This window comes from Talpa europaea, assembly GCF_964194135.1.
Source record: "Talpa europaea genome assembly, chromosome: 11".
Taxonomy (NCBI): Eukaryota; Metazoa; Chordata; class Mammalia; order Eulipotyphla; family Talpidae; genus Talpa; species Talpa europaea.
In genome coordinates this window covers 75337534-75343590 of record NC_140078.1, presented here as the reverse complement: position 1 = coordinate 75343590, position 6057 = coordinate 75337534, and the positions used below count along the sequence as shown (strand labels likewise).

Sequence of the window (6057 nt, the reverse complement as noted above, 5' to 3'; positions counted from 1 at the left end):
CAGCTAATCTGGTCTTGGCAGAACACCATGTGATGCCCCAGAACACAGGGGAAGGAGCTGCAGTGAGGTCTTCTCCAACTCGCCTCCCAAGCTCCCCTGGGAGGTGGTCATGGTCTCTTGTGACCTCCCAGGTGCCCATGAGGTCTGAGGCCTTCTGCCTTGGATTGTTGCTGCAGGGCAGAACACTGCTCAGCTGCAAGTCACATTTGGCTCCTCAGCTAGCACTGCTGTCTTCCAGTCCCTTTTGTTTCAGGGATGCCTTCTGGGTATTTGAGACAAAGTTTGGGGTAGCTGAAGCTTCAGCTTACTTCCTTTCACTGTCTGCGCAAGGAATAAAGTGTCTAAAGTGACTTGTATCTTCACTGATCAAATCACCCTTGTATGTGAGAACCTGACAAAAGTGTTTTCTGGACATTAAGATCTTCTCAAAATGTACTGTGAACACACACACAGCATCAAAAACATGCAACTTCAAAATGCCAGCATCATCCAAAGGGAGACTATGCCAGATTAAAAGAGATTTAAGGACATAACCAGACATAATATGCAATTCTTGATTTGAAACTAGTTTGGGTAAACCAGCTATCAGTGTTTTCTGGTCAACTGGAGAAACTTGAATATATAGTTTGAGTATTAGGTAAAATGAGATTTTTCTAAATATAAGAATGCTTTACAAATAAGTGGTTTACAAAGCTTCATGGTATGAATTCATTTTGGTTAAAAAATGTGTATAGGAAAAGATCTCAAAGAGTGTATCAGTCATCAGTTGCCACAATAATACTGTGTAACAAAATAACCCCAAAACTTATGTGGCCTGCAGCAATATGCATTTATTCCCAGCTCTCCCCTCTGCAGGGCATCTGGAATTAGCAAGGTTGACATTGGTGAGGCTATGGGTTCAGCCTAAATCTATATCATCTGTCTTTCACCCTCCTTGGACCAGAACCTACCAGAGTCGTGTCCTTTTCTTGTTGAAAAGCAAGAGTGCAAATTAGCTAACCTACTGCCGTGCATGCGTGCCAACTCTGATTGCATCATGTCTGCTATCCTCTCCCTGGCCAAAGCAAGTCACATAGTCAGGTCTGAAATCAAGGGGCGGGGTAGTTGGTCCATCCACCATAAGGCCATGACAAGGTGTGATCTGTAATACTACTGAGAGTGGAGAAGTGGGACCAAAAATTTAATCTACCATAAAGGGTATGTACTAGACCAAAGTTACAGCAGTAATTTTTTTTTTTTTGGCACTGTCATCATTTTATTCAGAATTTTGATAGTAGTAGTAATTAGTATCTATCTTTCCAAGTTAAGAGACCTAGGGCTATTTCCAAAAGACTTCAAATAAGAAACTCCTCAAAGTACAAGGATAATCTGAATCCCCTTAAACCAGCAATAAAAAAGTAAAATATAAATTTTTATTTAGAATTAAAGCAAATACTTCAGTATCACAAACACAATATTAAACTTCAAGAAATATATGGCTAATTTGGAGGGAGCTTTTATTTGCACAATGACAGCATGCGGACAAACCCAGTAATGAGCAGGCCTGAGGCAGAGCACAGAGCTGTCGCCACCCCACAGAAAAGCTGCAGTGAGGGCTCCAGCAGGGGAAGAGCCGGACGGGCCTGTCCACTATTCCTCTTCCTCCTCTCCCCAAGACTCTCTCTCGAATGTGTAGGTCATGAAGCAAGCGTCGAGTCTCTTGGGGACAAGGGGATGCCCTGGTCTCACAATATCAAAGCCCAAAAAACTGAAGGTACGGAGCAAGGCAGCTCTGTCATCACGATTTTTGTGGAAGCAGATGAAGAAGTGGTCAGCTTGGAGCTGCTCCTCGCAAACTCAAGAAGAGCTGCAAAGCTGTCTTTGCTCCCCTCTCGCAGGGCCCCACCAGGGATCTCGATGTAGAGGCAGGTGCTGCTCAGCACCGCTCTCCAGTGAATGTGTTTGGTGTCTGTGAGGCTGGACTGGACATTGAGAATCCTTGTCTTGTTATTAGACGTTAGTTCCTCTGTTACATTCAGCCGATTATCTCAGTAAAATAAATAGCTGAAAGACTGTGATCCCTCTGACTATTCCCTCGCCCACCTGGGATCTTCAGGGGTGGGTGAGGGACATCAGGAGCACCACCAAGGCCCGGACCCAGGTTACTACAGCAGTTGAGGGAGACCCTGGAACTCTCGCTGCTGCAGCCGCCGCTGCTGTGCAAGCTGAAGAGTGACACTGTGTCGCTGGCGTGGACGGTAGGGCTGGGTTTCTCTCCCTCCTTCTCTGTGGCGAAGCTGTGGCTGTTGAGGATCCTCTGCAGGGAGGATTTCACCATCCGGCCACTAGCCGCCGCAGCTTGCCGTTCCCTCCAGCAGTAATTTTTAAGTGGCAGATGAAATCCATTTATTTTTTAAATTTTTATTTCTTGGCATTTTCTACAGGAAACATACACTGTATATTCAAATCATGAAAAATTTCACTTAAAAAGTAATAAACAAGATTCTTAGATTCCTTTTCTCTCCAACCCCCCACTCTCAATTCCATGTCAGCTAGAACTTGGTCCCTAGAGGAAGTCATTCATGCCTCCCTCCTGGCAGCCATGACCTGTATTGTAGAGTTAATGGTGCATCTCTCATTTGGGATCAAGATCCCACCTCTGCTCTCCCTGTTTCTAGTTCTTTGCACAGGGTTGTGTTTCTAGTATGTGCTTAATCATCATTTGCTGAGTGAACAAGTGAATGTCTGTTCACTTTGAGCATGACTTGTGACTTAAGTGTCATGGCGACCAGGCCCCTCTACCTAATGGACTCAAGGTGTTTGCAATGTTATAACCTGCTTTTTTCCTTTCATAATCTTGAGAATATTTCTGCATGTAGCTAAATCATTTCTTTTTATTTAACTAATATCCCATCATTAGGTATTTTTTCAAATTTCTTTTCATAAATAATGCCATGTAAACATCTTTGTAAATAAGTGCTCTACTTGACTCAATAATATGGTTTGGATGATATGAAAGACTTTCAATATGTGGACAAATTGCTTTCCAGAAAGGTCTTCTCTGTGCATCCCAACCAACAGTGTATCAAGAGAGTAGATTCAGTGTATATTCCCTCCTCCTGTATATTATCACTTAAAATAATACTTGATGTTTAATAGATAATTTAAAATGCTTTTCATTATTGTTTTAATGTATTTCCCCAGTTGCTAATGAGTTTGGAGATTTTTTCCATTGGCTTATTGGCCACTTGTGGTTCTTTCGTGAATTGCCTATTCATGTTCTTGCTCATCTTTCACTTGGAATGTTCATTTATTCCTTATTGATTTGCAAGAGCCTCCATCCAATTTTAATGAAATGTTTAAATCCCCAATGCAGCTGTCAGAAGTGCTGATGGCTGCAGTTCTCTGCAGATCTAATTGTTTTAATAAGTCCTACTAATGACTCAGAGGCTAATGAAGGTGTAGATCTGATTGATGGAGCTTAAAAAAGCAATGTAATTAGAAGTTTCCTCTCCCAATCAAAAGAACCAACTATATTTACCAGTTCAACTTCCTATTTTTTTTCCAATTTTGAAAAATACATTTAAATATATCCCACTGCTCTTGGCAGAGTGGTAGGGAGGACATTAGAGCTGTGTCTGGTTGTTATATAACTCTCCAATTAATTTAGGGTCTTACTTCCTCTTTTCAGCTTCATGCTTTGTTTTTAAAGTGGAAACTTCAGATCTCTCTGGTTCATTTCTACTGGGCTGCCTCTGAAAGCAGGAGAGAGGATGTCACCTAGCAACCAGGGCTCCGCTTATAGAAACACCAACCTCGCCCTGGCCAAGAGAGGAAAATCACCAGTTGGAATGAAAAGTTTTAGCTTCGAACTAGAAAGCACAGAGGCACAGCACCTGGTGAGCTGCAATAGTCAAGACCACCTTCCCAGAGGCACCCAGGCTCACAGAGGGGAGCCTAGTCTGGTAGGGCACAGCTTCAGAGACATCCTCTGGAAACCCTGCTCCCCACTCTGAGGGCTGATGGGAACCTGAGTGCTTTCAGTTAGGGCCCAGACAGGAGATTTTAATTCCTGTAATTTTCAATTCCTAAATGATCTGAGACTTGTCACTTAATCTTGTGAAAATGTGTCCCTGTGGTCAGTAAAGGGGGACCCCATGGCCCAAGGCTTCACTCAAGAATCTGGGCATGAAGGCTGCTCTCTAGGGGGCCAGCACTATAGTTTGAGTCTGAGCAGGAATGTTAAAGCCCTGGGAGGCACTTGCAGTAGGTGAGGAGAGGAAACCCACACCTCCAGGGCTTTCTGCCTCCATATTCAGAAGGATGGTGTGACCCAAAGTGGGGAAAACTGGAGTTGCTGACGTCCTGAGCAGAACAGAGGCTCTGGGTGGCTTCAAGTGTTGTGACCCTACTGGTGAACTGCTCCCATTTAGCAATTACAGTAGCTTTCGCTGGAATAATGAAACCCTAACTCATATACCCACACAAACTCACACGCCTTTCATGGATTCCCTCCTTCTTGCACTTCCTTCTCTTTCATCCTGGGAACTTAGCATGACGGGAGTAGAGGAGGCCTTAAATGTTTTTCGAGGGTTGGCTTGTTTGCTCCTGTTGTGAAAAGACAAGCCCCGGGTAGCTGCTGATCCAGGGAGAATAAGAAGACACACTACACGCCTGAACTCAGCTGAAGCCCAAACTAGAGCTGTCCTAGCCAACCCCAGGCCCCCGAACAGGAAAAATGGAAGGTCTGTCATAAATCACTGGGATCCAATGACTGTTTAAGTGGCTTTATTGCAGCAATTCCTGACTAACATACTGTTTATTACTCCCTACACTGTTTCCTTCTAGATATCCAGGTTCCAGTATTTTCTGAGACCTAGTTGGTCAGCTTTGCCTTCAATCCTTTGCACTGTATCCAATCTTTCTAATTCATTCTCCTTTTTGCTGAAGTTAGTTGGGATTGATTTCTGTGGCTTATAAGTCAGAAGAATCCTGCCTGGCAGAGCTCATCTGTTAAATCTCCCCTACAGAATCACCCGCTCCTCAGTCTGAATTCAGAAGCTTCCTTATGGGACCAGAATGGTTGTTTGCAGCCTGTCCTGCATATCACCTCCCCCTCATCCCTTTTTTCCAGGTAGCCTGTGCTGCATCCAACTCAAAGAAGTTGTGCCTTGAAAGGTGCCTCATGTCCTTGACTGGGGGAGTCTCCATACATTTGCTTTGGCCAGAATATTCTCTCCCCATCTCCAATGGCTGGAGTTCTAGGCACCATTCACTCCCTATGAAACCATTCCTGACCCTCCCTGGAAGGCCCTCTCCCTTCTGCAATCCTGGAAGCAGCGCCCCTAGTCCAAACGCTGCTTCCCTTCCTTTACAGAATTGCTGTGGTCCATTCCCCTCCTCGAGGCAGAACCCCAAAGCTGTCACTGAGGGGAAGCAGAGCCCCCTTCTTTTCAGTCACACCATTTCCTGACATTGGGTCTTATGTTTCCTTCTTTTGTATCAGTCAGTGGTTTCAAGCTAAGGGTCTAAAATAAGGGGTTCTCCAAAGAGTTGTTGGTTATTTGAAAGCAGGCACAAACAAATGTCCATCTTTTCTAGATTATTGGGGCAGAACAAGCACATACTAGAAATATATTTTTGGCCAATGACGTATTTCTTTCAGTCCTGAGGTGGGACATTTTATTTACCCTGTTCAAGGATGAAGTTGGGTCTGGAGTCAGCCATAAGCCAAACTTTCTGGGCGAGATATTCAAATGAAGCACCCCAACATTTAAAGCTCACTTCCTGCTGTAGTTGAATGGATCATGTCGGCCTATACTTTCTGGTTTAGTACATGAATCTGAGGTCCAGTGTGGGGAAGCAAGAAGCCAAAATTCATGCAGACTGTAAAGCGCAGGGTGGAATGAGAAGCCAGATCTCCAGGCCATTGGTGCTCTCTTTCTTATACAGAGTGGACAGTCTCATGGCAAAGCAGACAGAAAAGGCCCAAGCTGGGTTTTTCCATTGGGTCTTCCTAAATAGCTGCGGGTGGGGCGTATATCTCCATCCCTGTGCCATCCTCTGTAGACACAAAGG

General features: G+C 44.4%; 1 pseudogene across 1 annotated transcript; it reads right to left on the bottom strand.

Annotated features, from left to right (window-relative positions):
* Positions 1-1629: 1629 nt before the first annotated feature.
* On the bottom strand, positions 1630-2317 carry LOC311180131 (ornithine decarboxylase antizyme 1-like; annotated as a pseudogene). Its single transcript has one exon. The product of its transcript is annotated as an ornithine decarboxylase antizyme 1-like (transcript).
* Between the last annotated feature and the right edge of the window lie 3740 nt (positions 2318-6057).